The sequence below is a fragment of the Notamacropus eugenii genome, chromosome 2 (assembly GCF_028372415.1).
Source record: "Notamacropus eugenii isolate mMacEug1 chromosome 2, mMacEug1.pri_v2, whole genome shotgun sequence".
In the NCBI taxonomy this organism is placed as follows: domain Eukaryota; kingdom Metazoa; phylum Chordata; class Mammalia; order Diprotodontia; family Macropodidae; genus Notamacropus; species Notamacropus eugenii.
Window position 1 is genome coordinate 172,935,853 of NC_092873.1, and position 15,633 is coordinate 172,951,485.

The following is a 15,633-nucleotide window of genomic DNA, read 5'->3' on the forward strand; positions in this document are numbered from 1 at the left end:
TAACCCTATCTTAGCAAGTAGGCAAAGGAACCAAGGAAGAAGATAAAGCAGAAATAAGTCAACTGGCACTTAGAAAGGTTCAAAACTTAAGTGGATAAAGCAAGTAGGATTTTCGCACTTACCACTTGAGTGATCTTGAGCAAATCCTACTTCACCTATCTGGGCCTCAGATTATTTGTTCATCTGTAGAATATGGGGGTTTAACTAGCTGGCTTCTTACATCCCATCTAGGATGCTGCAATAATCTCCAGTTACTAATGACAAGTGGTGAAAATTACTATTTATCAAAAAAAAAAAAAAAAAAGCATTCTTAACGTCTCTCCCCCAACCAACTTCCACAGAGGTAGCACAAACATTTAATTCAGCTATAATGGAACTGAGAAGGAGAATTTTACACGTATTCTAACACACAAACTGTATGTGACATTCATAAGTTGTGCTAAGAACTGGATTGCTATCTTCAGGTAATACTCAATGGTTTCTGGCTTTGAGCAAGCTCTGCACCCATTTAAAATTTTCCTTGAGTTCTTTTCCTGTCTTGCCAAATACTTGGTAAAGAAAACAAAAGGAACCAGAGGGAAATGTTTATGAACAAGATAATAAAGATTCCACCAACCTGTACTGCTATTTGTCTAGTTGAATTATAGGAGGCACCTAAGAGCCACATACTCTACTGTGACAGCCCAAGAAATTAGCCCCCAAAGCAGGTTTTGTGAGCACAAAACATAAGGAATAATTTTATTAAACTCATTTGCAGTCATAGTCACAGGTCTCTTATGCATGAAATCCCACCTCTTCCAACTTTGGATATTATTTTTTAAGTAATAGTAGAATTTATATCAATAGATGAGTTTGCCTTTTAAAGTGGTTACTAGATTGTGTCAGCATTACAAATATTACAATGTCAAAAAATTGGATGGAAAGTGGATCTATAAAACTATTATCTACAATAGTCCAATTCAACAAATATTTAATACCTACTTTGCGAGAGGAGAAATGGCATGATGGATGAAGAGAACTGGCCTTGGAGTCAGAGAGATCTGGATCTTTCTTTCTGTGTAGCCGTAGGTAAGTCACTTAATATCTCTGGCAATGTTCTAAGACTGTGAATTAGAGAACAGTGACTGATCTGCATTAGTATAAACTTCAATAGTCTGGACTATTTCTCAGTTTCAAAATGCATTAGATAAAATACATAAGGTTAGGGCTACCTTCTTAAGGATTACAATTAAACAGGATTACAGTGGAACAAATGATATTTATATAGTTATTAATACATACACACATAGTCAAAAACAAGCCATCAGGACCCTAGGTTAAGAACCCTTGAAAGGGAGTTTCCTAACCACGACTTCCCTATGTCAATGAAATCACAGATCACTTTTCAAAGACAAACAAAAGGGAAAAAAAAAAGCCCAGGCACTGGACTAGGTGCCAAGGGCACAAGAACAAAAATGAAAACACTAACAGTCAGTTCAAACGGCAGAAAGTGTAATTCTAATTAAAGATACCACAAGATAAATAGAGCACAGCAATAATGAGAAGAACAGCACAGAGCTCTCTTAGCCCATCTGTCCCGCCATGATGCAAGGTTACTTTCCTTTCTGTTACTGTCCCTATAGTCCTATATGGTCCTTTCTTAATGCACAGTGCAGTGATACTTCCCCACTAATGGGAAAGCTGGAAGAACACTTTGCAATGGTAGATGATTCCACTCCTGAAATGACTAGAATTCTAATGACTGCATCGCTTTCTCCTATCCTTAACTTTTCTGGAAAAACACAATTTATTTTGATGAAGATTAATCACTTCAGCATAACCTTAATGGCTACTAGTTCAAAGCAGTGAAAAATTATTCATTCTAAAGCTTAGTGTTTGGTGGTAACAGGAATAATGGCAGCCTCAAGTTTCCATTTGCATGCATAAAGCACCAGTTCACTGAGGACCTGAAATGAGAAGAACGGATAAAGTCACAGCTCTTTCCAGCAGGGGAATATGAAATCACCTTTTTGCCACCCACCAGAGGACATTCTGATGATTAAAAATGTAACGTGTTCTTCCACCCTCTGTTTAAAGAGCAACGTGATGAGCTACTCAAATACCAAGCAGTGGGACCAAATAGACAAGGCGCCAGCATGCTCTCAGGCTGTCCTAGGGTCTGATGAAATAAAACTTGGTGTGTTCCTCTTTAGCAAGTAGAAGTAGAATTGGTGATTCAGAGAAGGGGTAATGAAGAAGTTGATAAATGGACAACTGCTAAATAAAAGTCATCAGATCTAGCAGGATTATATTATGGAAAGAGCATGGAAGCACTTCCCCAACTACGTTCTGAGTGAAATGAGTAGAGATTCTCTGGGAATTGATGATACTAGCCATATTCTTCCCTCAAATGTTAAGTATAAAATTATGTACAAATTTTAAAAGGGAGCAATGTTTCGATAGGAAAAAAAGATTTTGTTTCTTCCACTTGCTCTAAAGCCGAGGTTCTTAATCCTTTTCCTGTCAAGGACCCCCTTGACAGCATGGTGAAGACTATGGACCCCTTCTCAGAATAATATTTTTAAATGCACAAAATAAAATACAAAGGATTACAAAAGAAACACATTGTGCTGAAATAGTCAAATTTGAATACATGTTAAATATCAATGTATTGATAACTTTAGTGTATGTGCATAGATACACACACTATATACTATGTACTTTAGTATATGCACACATGGAGATTCCAAATTAAGAACCCCTACTTTAAAGTTTCCTTGACCTCTCTAAGACTGGAAATTCCTCTTTGCCCAAAGGGCCATAAAACTGTGCATACCATTTGATCCAGCAATACCGCAGCTAGATTTATATCCCAAAGACATCCAAAAAGGCAGGGGGGAAGGATATATTTGTACAAAAATATTTAGAACAGCTCTTTTTTGTGGTAGCTAAGAATTGGAAATCAAAGGGATGCCCATCAATTGCAAGATGACTAAGCAAGCTGTGGTTTATGATTGTGATGGAATTTTACTCTGCTATAAGAAATGACAAGCAGGATGACTTCAGAGAATTCTGGAAAGACTTACATGAACTGATACAAACTGAAATGAGCAGAACCAGGAGAACATTGTACACAGTAATAGCAATATCGTATAATGAGAACTGTGAATAACAGCTATTCTCAACAATACAACAATCCAAGACAATCCCAAGGAGTAATGATGAAGCATACTTTCTCCAGAGAAAGAACTGATATTGTTTGAATACAGACTAAAGCATGCTATTTTTCACTTTCATTCTTTCTCTTTTATTCGAGTCTTCTTATGCAAAATGACTAGTGTGGAAATGTTTTACATGACTGCACATGGACAACCTATATCACATTGATTACCATCTCAGGGAGGGGAAAAATGAGTGAGGGAAGCATAGAATTTGGGACTTGAAACTTTTTTTAAATGTTTAAAAATTATTTTAACATGAAATTGAGGGGAAATATTATATATCCCCCCAAAAAGACTAAGTTCTTGAAAAAGTGCCTGGGTGCAGGGATAGAGGGAATTTTCTCACACGGGAACTTCCTGTTCTGAGGAAAGCACAAACCTCGTCCTTATACTTATCCTTCTATCCATGTAGAAGAGTACCAATGTACAATTTCTTCTACACCACTAATCATGGTATAATAAAGTTTCTTATCTTTCCTCAATACTTCTAGCTTGTCCTTGTTTCCTGATGCAAACACTGTCTTCAGTTTTCATACTGACTAGTGAATATGTATTTATTAAGCACCTATTATGTTCCAGGTACTATGCTAAGTGCTGGAGATACAAAGAAAGACAAAAAGACAATCTGTTCTTGAAGAGTTCACAATCTAAAAGGAGAGACAACATGCAATGAATTATGTATAAACAAACTAAGCATAGGATAAATAAAATTAATAGGATAAACAAAAATATGTATAGGATAAATAAAAACAACAGAGGGAAAGCACTTAAATTAAGAAGGATTAGGAAATGCTTCCTATAGAAGGTAGGATTTTAACTGGGACTTGAAGGAAGCCAGAGAAGTAGTTAGCTGTTCTGCTTGGGTTCAACTCCATGATCATCATGTCTCCTCCAAGGCAAGCTCATATCATGGAGATTGATTCAGCTTTGATACTTAACACCTTTCTCAACATTCCCAGTTGCCTCTCAAACCAGAAGGTAGAATAGGAAACACATCCCAAGGTCTAACTTTATAGAGGATTCAGAATATTCTAGCTAACTCTTCAGTCTTTATCAACTGATCTGCTTGGTTTTGACTCCACAAATACTATATTTCCACACAGAGTACACTCTGGCACCTCGACCTCTTTTCAACTTCTTTTTCTGTATTATCTTCCCACATTAAATTATAAATGCCTTGAAGGCAGGTAATTAATAAATGTTTACTATGTCTCACAGAGCTGAAGGGATCATAAATCACCAACCACCTACCATGTACCAGGCACTATGGTAAGCACTGGAGAGATAAATTAAAAACAATACAGTCCCTCACCTTAACAACACCTCTACCTCAAACAATTTTCCTCATAGGGGTTCAGTTGGAACCACTCTTTCCTCTCTTAATACTAGAATCTGCATTACAAACTAGTGTGCTATTTTATACAAAACTCATAGGATATTGATAGAGTTTCTATATCCAGTGCAAAAAACCTCCTGGACAGCATCACTTATACTGATCTAATAATCTTCATGGAATTTTTGCATCTGGTCTAATGCGCTTGATTGAGTTAACAAAAATGATTATACTCTATTTGTATTTTTGATTGATTTAACTGAAATATCCTCACCAAATAAAGGCATCAGGCTAGAGAAGGGATTCGGATTTGTGTTATTGAACAAAGAACCCAAATACATTCATTCTGGATATTTCCAAAGGAAATATCCAGAATGAATGTATTTGAGTAATTAACGTAATCAAATTTAAATCAACAAGAATAATAGGAACAAAATTCCTGGACTAAACAGTAGCTAAATAATATCTAAAATAATAGGTTGGTCAAAGGATATAGAAGCAGTTAATGGAAATTAAAAATAATAGTGAACCAAGTTACCAAAATTTACGAACTGTAGCTAAAGCAGTCCTCAAAAGAAAAACTTGTATCTCTGAACATGTTGACAAAAGAGAAAAAGAGGGAACTGATGACTTAAAAACTAGAAAACCAAGAAATTCATGATACCAAAGTAAGACTGAAGAAATTTTGAAAATCAGAGAAAAGACAATCAAATTGATAAATAAAAGGATTTTTTGAAAATATAAAAAATATCAATAAATATGGTCTCTTTCCCCAGAGATAGAGAGTGACAGAGAGAGACATAGAGGATAGACAGAAACAGAGAGGGAGATGAAGAGGGAGACAGAGAGAAAAACCAAAATATCAAGAAAAAAATGAGAAAGTGTCAATGGAGAAGACTATCAGCAATTATTCTTCCCAATGTTAACAAAACAAAAATTTTATGAAACGCATAATTGCAAAAATATAAAATGCCCAAATGAAGCAAGAAATAGAGATCTACACAACCAAATGTCAGAAAAAGAAAGTAAGCAGATCATAAATAAAATCACAAATTAAAAAAACTATTTCTTGTTCAAATGGATTTGCAAATTAATTCTATAAAACATTTAAAAAACAAATAATCTTTAAGCTACCTAAACTGTTCTCAGAAATAGAAAAAGAAATAAGCCTATCAAGTCCTTCAAAGTTACAAATATTGTCCGATGACTAAATCAGAAATGTATAAAGAAGAGGAAAAAAGAAACCAAGTATAATAATATTGATACAAGAAGATAAAACAATATTAACAAGACTACAACAATATGCCAAAAATTATTCTTACAACCAAGTTGAAATTTATTCTAGAAATGTAATGATGAGTCAATACTAGGATAAATGTTATTATAATGAGTCATGTAAATAGCAAAAATAACAAAAATTACACTATTAACAGATGAAAATACAGTACTAATTTGTGTTAAATAACATTAGAAACATAAGAATGAAGGAGCATTTCCTTAATATGATCAAAAGCATTTACCTAAAACCCAAAGCTCACAATTTATAATGGAAAAATAACAAAGCTCCACCCCAGTCAAGGATGGAACAAGGATGTCCACTGATTCCATTTTTATTTAATAAAGTACTAGAAATGCTAGGGACTGTCAAAGACAGGTCCATTCTCAATGAATGAACATCATACTGCTTATAATCAAACTATGTGGGGGAGCTTGATTAGCCTGCTTCTAGAAGTGTTTGATGACACGGAACGAAGGCAGCAGGCTTTCTCCTTCAGAGCACATGCGGGAATGACTTTCCAGTCTGCTACCACATAGCAAAGAAAAGGACTTTTGATAGTCTGTCGATTCAAACCTGAGGGTGCATACAAAGACTCTCTTGGGACAACACCCATTTTTTCCTTCCCTAGCGACCAATGAAGAACACCAGCTATTCTAGACCTCCAGATAGAGAAGAATCTGGGCCCAAGATTATCCAAAGCCAGTCTAACATGGGTTCTACTGCTGCTGAGAAAGGTAGCACCAGCAGGACAGAAGTCCACTCTATCCAGCTGGCCCTAATATTGGTCTCTCCCAGTTGCAGTTATTCTTTTCTGCCACAGATGAAGAAGTTTTGGAAATAGAATAAACTAATTTGTGACCTTTTGAGCTGCAAAAGCTCACAAAAACACCAGAAGACCAGGGTCAAGAATCCAGGGCAGAGTTTCTGGACAATCAAACCGAGTCCACCAGCATATCCTTAAGGAGGTATATCAGGACTCAGTCCAATAACGAATGAACCCCTAAAACAACATGCTAGGTCTTATGAGTCCTCAGCCATGTCACATTCAGAAGCGAATCTGTTGGAGGCAAAGTCATTATAGCAGCTTTTTTGGGTTTGAACCTATCCTGCCCTGGGGTTGAGATAATATAGATAAGAATGTATCCTCAACAGTTGGGATATTTCACGGAACCCAAGCCCCAAAGTCCATTGCTATGAGACTCTCCTTAACAGTTAAGATCAATGCCCTATTCCTGCATTAGAGGCTGAGCAAAGTTGATTAAAATGAGAAAGATCTAGTTTCTTCAATCTCTTCTGGCCTCCAGCATGGAGAGAGAAGATTCACAGGATTCCAACCTCTCTTCAGAACTATAAAGAGATAAAGACTTTGGGAAGAAGCCTACATGTAGAATTTCAATCATATCCCCATTCCTAATTTCACAAGAGACTTCAGGAAATTTCCTTCTGTTTTTTTCTTTAAAAGAAATTATTTTTTTGTTTTGAACATTCACTTCCATGAGTTTTAAATTTTCTCCTCCTCCTTCCCCAAGATGGTCTGTAATCTGATATAGGCTCTACATATACATTCCTATTAAACATATTTTCACATTAGTCATGTTGTATAGAAGGAATGGGAGAAACAATGAGAAAGAAAAAAAAAAACAAAAAAGAAAATAGTCTGCTTCACTCTACATTCAGACTCCATGGTTCTTTCTCTGGATGTGGACGGCATTTTCCATCATAAGGCCTTTGGAATTGTTTTAGGTCTTTGCATTGCTGAGAAGGGCTAAGTCTATTAAAATCAGTCTTTGCAGACTGTGCCTGTTACCACGAAAAATGTTCTCCTGGTTCTGCTCCCTTCACTTAGCATCAGTTCATATAAATCCTTCCAGGTTTTTACTGGTCTGCCTGTTCATCATTTCTTACAGCATAATAGTATTCCATTACAAGGAAATTTCCTTTTGGGTGAAACCTGGGCCTTTTCCTCTTGGTTGAGCTGAGTTACCTCACTCTCAATATACCATTTTGCAATGGTATAATTGTAAAAAAGTAAACAGGGAGAGAGAAAGAAAGAAGGTAAGGGAGAAAGAGAAGGAGAGAGGGAGAGACAGGAAGAGAGAGAAAGAAAGGAAAAGTGAAGGAGAGGAAGGGAAAAGAAGGTAGAAGGAGGGAAGAGGAGAGAGGGAGAGGGAGGGGGAGGGAGGGAAACAGTCTCTGGTTTGTTTTGCTATCAACTTGGATCAAAGGGTCTCTGTTATTTGCCATGTGAGTTCACTATGGAACCGACATTTATTTGGTGGGAAGGGAAGTCAGGACTTGCATATAGTTTAGTTTACTCCTTTCTTGTTAAGAAATAGTGATCTCATGACCTGCAGGCAGGCCTTCAATCCTTCAAAATCCTTCAAAACCCCTGAGCACAACACAAACCAGGTTAAAATGTAATTGGGAAATTTTTAACAGAATAAATAAAAATACATTACAACACAATGTTAATGTGTGATTTTCTAAGTCAACATGTGGTCTGCAGAAATCCATTTCTATCTGTTTGACCCATATGCCGTAGACTAATAATATTTAAGGGAGTAGACAGATTTAATTCTAGTCTGATATCCCTTCTCTCTGAGGAAAGCAGAACCTCCTGTTTCCCATTCAGGCAGGAACCAGTCTCTCTTGGAGAAAGATGGAGGGAAGAGACTCTAGAGCTGTATTTATTCTAGCTGCTTGCAAACTAGACTGAGATAAACCTTGCTAAAGTGGGGGATGGCCACACATAACACTCCACCATGCTACTTTAATAACTCTACTCTTTTTATATCTTCTTAGTAAATATTCTTTTGTAAAAAGCTAATTGATGTTAATTAGTTGAATGAGATCACTAGCATGTAGTGATGATATAAGGCATGTGGCTAATTTTCACTGTTTGTTGACAAGGAAAAGAACACAAAGGAATGAAGACTCAGGACTGTATCATTGGAGAAAGATACGCCAGGCTCCCCTCAGGGATTCCCCTAGAACTCTATGGAGGAAGAAGAGATGTTGCTAGTCCAGTCTCTGAGAACTTGATTCATCACTATCAGTGGGAAGTAGGATACGGCTCCCAGTCTTTATAAGAGAAGATACCAAAATGGAAGCTCTAGAAGAACTCACCAAAGGGAGAAGCACCCATAACTTAGAAAATGTTCCAGGGTAAGAAGATAACTGAGCCGTGAAGATGAAATGTGGACAATCAAAAGCACAGTCATGAAGGTGATTATTTGTTAATCCTCAGAATCCAAAATGCTGGAAAAGGGGGCTCTAAGAAAACAAGAAAGCAGAAAATAGGCTTAGACCAGTACCTCATACTATATACCACAATAAATTCCAAATAAACAAATAATCTGAACATTAAAATTTATGGCATTAAAAAAATAAAAGAAAATGAAAGTTTTATATATGACATTCACTATTTTGGATATGGAAAGAATTTATAACAATACATGAGCTAGAGGAGATTATAAAAAACAAATGAGATAATTTTGAGTATATTAAATGTAAAAGTTTCTGTACAAACACAACCAATGCAGCTAGATTTAGAAGAAAATATGAATTAAGGGAAATTCTTTGCATTAAAAACTTTGAGAAAAGTCCAGTGTCTAAAGTTGATTTAAAACTAACTAAAATTGGTAAGATTAAGTATAATTGTTCAGTAGATAAGTGGTCAAACGTTTTAAAAAGAAGTATCAATACAAAGTACCTGAAAAGGCATTCCAAATCCTTCATAATTAGAAAAACACAAATTGAAATATTCTGAGCTAATACATCACACCCATAAAACTGGAAAACATGGGAAAACTCAGTGTTGGAAGACCTGTGGGAAGACAGATACGGTAATTTACTGGTAAAGTAGTGAATTGATCCAACAGTTTTGGAAAATAATTATGAATCATGAAAGAAAATTTACCAAATTATTCATACTTTTTGCAATAAAGATTCTACTATCTTGTTTAGAGCTCCCAGAAAGTAATAAAAGTAAGAAGAAACCTATTTTCATTATTTGAGATAACAAAAAGATTGAAATGAAATTTTTGTACAATGATTACCAAATGGCCAAATTGTGGCATATTGATGTAAAGCAACAACTTTTGTGTCATAAAGAATGATACAAATGAGAAATACAGAGAGACTTGTATAAACCGATGGGGAAAAAAACACAAAATAATAATATTTATCACAAAAACAAAGTAAATAAAGACAATAATAAACAGTCAAAAGTAATGGTGTTTACAAATTTACAAAGACTTATACACACTCAATATAATACTCATTACTCTAGAAAGAAGTAAAGCCAGGAGGCATTATGGTAGAATGAAAGGGATCCTCTGGAGTCAAAAACTTGGATTCAAATACCCCCTCTGACACTATGGTCTTGGACAAGTCAGTTAACTCCCCTGGGCCTCAGTTTCCCCATCTGTAAAATAAATAGGCTAGACTAAATGGCCTCCAAAACCCCATCCAGCTCTTTCTCTAGCATCCTGAGATTTCATTTCAGCCATTCCACTCTTTGAGGAAGGTTAGCCTTTGTACTTTTATCACTTTGCCTGAGGCTACCTATTTCAAAAAGGTTCCCTTTATCTCTACAGAACTCCTGATTTTCCCATTATTGCTTCTGTTCATGAGCACACACTGGACTTTATACTGGACTACATACTTCAACTTCCATAAGACTACCATGTCATAGATTTAGAGCTTCAAGGGACCTTAGAGGTTAGCTAGTAAAATGTCCTCAATTCACCTCAAGTTATCTCACTTTACTGTACCATAAAGCAGTTCAGTTATCCTGTTATCATAATTCTTCAACTCAAAAGATTACAGGATAATTGATTCAGAGGAGGGAATCTCCTCTGAAGAGAGGAGACTCTAATCCAAGTCTTGATTTTACAGATAAGGAAATTGAAACCTAAATAGTAAGTTTCAGAGGTGAGATTTGAACTCAGGTCCTCATACTCTAGTCCAGGAGTGAGGAACCTGAAATCTCAAGGCCACATATGGCCCTCTAGGTCCTCAAGTGAGACCCTTTGACTGAATCCAAACTTCACAGAACAAATACCCTTAATAAAAGGATTTGTTCTGTAAAACTTGGACTCAGTCAAAAGGCTGCACCCAAAGACCTAGAAGGCCACATGTGGTCTCAAGGCCCCACTTTCCCCTTCCCTGATGTAGTCAATCTTCTTTGTACAGTCTCCCAAGAGAATAAACTTGGTCAGCATGAGAGTCTTCAAAGTCATTTTGCATTATTTAAGCCTAAATGTTTTTCTGTAGATCCATTTTTTATTTTACATTTTAAAGGACATATTTTTACCTCAGTTTTTAATGTGGTGGGTGGGAATTTGACTAGAAAACTGCTGCATGAGATTTTGAAAATATACTGTTTCACAAAACTGACTACTTAGGGAACTATTTTCCTAATAGCTACAACTGATGACATATAATTTTTCCATTTCATCATGCCATTGACTGAAATCCATATTTTAAAGCAGATGGAGTTCTGTGAAAATAGTCAGACTGTATTGTGTTCCCTCTTCCAGTTAGAGAGAGGCAAAATGGTCAGCTAATAGGTGCTTGACTGGATGATTCATTGACTGGAAGTTCAGTAAAATCTATATTCTTCGATTTTAGGACACAGCAAATAACACAGTAAAAGGCACATCAACTTATGGTAATGGGGGAGAGGGTCTTCATCTTGCTTGTGTTTTAATGTTAAATAACAGTATATATTGAAATTATACATTAACAATTTAGATATAATTGCATATAATCATCTTAGTTGTATATTGCTATATCTGAATGAGATGTTCAATATAATAACTGCCATTCTTTTGGGGTCTTAGGAGTAAAAAACAATATCACTTTAAGGTTTGCAAAGTGCTTTATATAAGTTATCTCATTTCATCCTCACAACAACCCCATGAAGGAGGTGCTGTTTTTAATCCCATTTTACAGATGAGAAAACCAAGCCTGAGAGAAGTTAAGTGATTTGTCCAATCACACAGCTAATAAATATCTGAGGCCAGAGTTGAACTCAGGGGTCTTCCAGACTCCAGACCCAAGGCTTTATCCACTATGCCACTTCTCTGCCTTGAAAATACAGACAGATCCAATATTGTTCATCATAGAGAAATGCAAAACAAGGGAGAAAACGTCCATGGACAAATATATACATTACATTTCACAGTACCCATACACAGCACAGGCCAGAGAAGCTTTTGGCCAGTTGTTCATAGAACCAAAATAGGAGGCCAGCCAAAGGTCTACCCACCATAAAATGTCCCCCCAACTTTCTTATCAGATTTCAGAGGCATAACTAGGAATATTTTCAATGGGAGCAAGGTGGCAGTACACAGAAAAGTCTAACTTTGGGGGACATTGTTTCAATGGGGCTTGGGTCTTTTCCTGAAAAGGGAGCACTACAGAGAGAGGAGCCTGGGTAGGAACCAGCAGGGGACTGAGGTGAGTCCTCAGTGGTTACAGTCGGAGAAGCTTCTCCTAGGTAATAAACTCATGTAACCTAAATGTCAGTGCCCTGCAGCGAAGTTCTATCAGTTTCAAGCTAGTTAGAACTCAGGGGCCACAAAGTGGCACAATGGATGGAGTGCTAGGCCTGAAGCCTGGAAGACTCATCTCCCTGAGTTCAAAGCTGGTCTTGGACACTCACTAGCTGTGTAACCCTGTGCAAATCACTTAACCCTGTTTGCCTCAATTTCCTCATCTGTAAAATGAGCTGGAGAAGGAAATGGCAAACCATTCCAGTATCTTTGCCAAGAAAACTCCAAATGAGGTCACAAAGAGTTGGACACAACTGAAAAAAACTTAAAGTTTTGCCTGGTTTCCCAACTAAAGCCATACTAAAGATTTTCAAAGTATTTAAATTCTCCACCTCAGGGAGTAAAGACCAAGACTCCTCAGAGAAGAGAAAACAAAGAAGGAAAGAGGAGGGATTTATTGTTGTTTCTAAGTTAACAGACTTTAAGAAATAATGAGATTTAGAAGTTTAGTAGATCAGTAAAAACATGTTACAGTCTCACTAGACAACTAGAAACATGTTGGCTCACAAGGGTAAGCACATTAACTCTTAAGTACCCCCAGAAGAGTGCACACTGTTGAGGAATGAGACAGGTTTTTTTGTTTTGTTTTTGTCTTTGTATCCTAAGCATGAGGTTCTGCACCATGCAGGCACTATTCCAATGATGTGTGTCTTAGGTGACAGTGAAAACAAAACAACAATAGTCAGTTTTAAATGTGGGAGAAGGGACAGGGAAAATCAGTGAAAAAGAGAGAATTACTGGGGAGAATCACTCTAAGTGGAGCCTCAGATGGAGAAATCCAGGATCACCATAAAAGGATGTTAGTGAAACAAAGCTTAATTTACTCTTCAGTTTCATCTAGAGTCAGTCCCACACATCATGGTATACTGTCATTTACAACAGAGTTCACTTATGGTCATTTTATAGATATCTGGACCAAGCTCATTCTTGTGAATGAATACCATACCAGGAAATAGCAATAACTTATAAAGACAATTGGTCATTTTACTTCATGTAGTTCAAACTAAAGACATTGATGAAATATTATATTAGAAATGGAGCAGCAAAATATTTCCCTCCCCCAATAACTTGGAGAGCAGTCTTCCATAAATATACACACATCACGGGGGAGAGTGTATAATCTTCAGGAAGATACATGGAAAAGAGTAGACATAAGGGAAACGCTGAGAGGAACACATATAGGGAATAAGTATGGGGAAAAGCAAACACAGAGAAGAATTCACACTGATGTCATCTCCACTCCCAATATTCATACAGACTATTTGTTCCCAACCCATGGTAGAGTGTTCTGAGCTGGTATTAGTCTCACCAGCCATAGCTGGACACATCGCACCTTGACCCCAACATAGTGATGTCATTTTGGTCCTCTCTTCAAGAATGAAGGACAGTAACCACCAAGCAACCCCTGCCAGGCCTGCTTCCACCAGGGCTATTCACCTGTAGTTCTTTAGCCTTTGTAGGTCTCATAGTCTCTGCCAGACATTGCTTAGCTAGATATGTTGGCTGTGCTAGTCAATTTTCTGCTAAGGTCTCTTCCACCTTCAGTTCCCAACTTACCTGAAATCCTTGGTTATCTCCTCCTCAGGGCAGAGTAAGTCCTGCCATGTTTTCTTAATTTAAAATCTATAGACTTTTTCTAACTATTTTGGCAAAGTCAGATAATTCTTTCCCTCAGACCAGAAAAAAAAATTCCCCAGTTTTCCCCTCAAAGTCTTGCTTCCTGAGGTCTCTTATCTCCTCAGCAAATTCTTAGATCCAGGTATGCAGTGCCTTAAAATGAAGAGCAGGAGGCTTTTATCTAGCTAATCCATGAGGGTAATTCTTAAACTTTTTGATGTCAGGACTCCTTTATGTTCTTAAAAATTATTGAGGACTTAACAGAGCTTTTACTTATGCAATCTGCGTTCATCAATATTTACCTTATTTGAAATTAAAACTAATAATATTTTTAAAAATATTTATGTATTAATTAATTTTAAAATAATAAACTTATTACATGTTAACATAAAATAGCATTTCTGTGAAAAATTATATTTTCCAAAATAAAAAATATTGATGAGAATATTGGCATTGTTTTACATATTTTTGTAAATCTCTTTAATGTCTGGCTTAATAGAAGAAAACTGGATTCTTATATCTGCTTCTGTATTCAGTCCATCATGATACATTGTTCTGGTTAAAATGTTATGAAGAAAATCCAGCCTCATATAGATATGTAGATTTTAAAAGGAAGACTATTTTAATAGGCAAATAATTTCTTAGTATTATTGTGAAAACAGATTTGACCTTAATGAACCTCTGAATGGGTCTTGAGAATCTCAAGAGTCACATCTCACTCTTTGATTATCCCTACATTAGGTTTATAAGCTTTGTGTTTTAAATTATATTCCTTCAAGGCCCTATATGGATAGACTTAAGCTAAGCCTGACTCTACACTGGATATCAATTCAGAACCAAAGTCAGCCATTTTAGATGATGATTTACATATTGACTCACTCAATATGTTTGTTGACTTTTTTTTTATAAATATATGTGTATGTGTTACATATAATACATATATTGTTATATATCTTTAAGTATATATTATTGTAAAATAACAGATTGCTATATAGTAAGTCTGTGTGTATTGATAATGTATTTTTATTAATGTAATTTAGCTTCTTAATGGGAATCTTTCTCATTCATTAAAAGGCCCATGTGACCTGCCTAGGTCACATGGAAGTCTGAGTCACATGGACTCTGGTGCAAGGAGCTTGCTGGCAGGGTGGAACAGGAAGGGTAGAACAGGAAGAGGGGGCCTAGAGCAGAACTGAGAGGAAATTAATCAGAGTCTAATCAAAAATGGGAAGGATGAAGGCAAGCAGGCAGCTGGCTAGCATAAGAGAATTTGCTTGTGATTTATTTAAGGCATCTGGTTTGTGAAAAGCCTAACAGAGGGAAGGCTTGGGGTTGGTGTTGCCCTCTGCACTGTTATTGTGTGTAGATTACGATGGATTTGGCTTTCTGTTTTTATTTTGTCTTCCATGTGGAGAGTCTGTTGTGTTTTGCAATTCAGAATTGTGCAGCATATTCATGGCTGCCATTGGTGCTGTGAATATTATGTTGGCACCACAGCGTGTGAGTGTGTGCGTGCGTGCACACATGATGTCTCCTCTGGTTCTAGAGTTATATTACCTAAGTTTAAATCCCACTTTGGCACTTAATGCCTCTATGATTTTGGGCGAGTCGTTGGGCTTCAGTTGCCTCATTAATAAAACAGGA

The 15,633-nt window shown here is 36.5% G+C and overlaps 1 long non-coding RNA gene across 1 annotated transcript; it reads right to left on the bottom strand.

Moving 5' to 3' along the window:
- Positions 1 to 720: 720 nt before the first annotated feature.
- LOC140526563 (uncharacterized) lies at positions 721 to 9,638 on the bottom strand. The gene is made up of 3 exons (XR_011974429.1): positions 9,525 to 9,638; positions 8,939 to 9,085; positions 721 to 1,103 (listed from the first exon to the last, which is right to left on the bottom strand). It is a non-coding gene; the product is annotated as an uncharacterized lncRNA (long non-coding RNA).
- Positions 9,639 to 15,633: the final 5,995 nt, after the last annotated feature.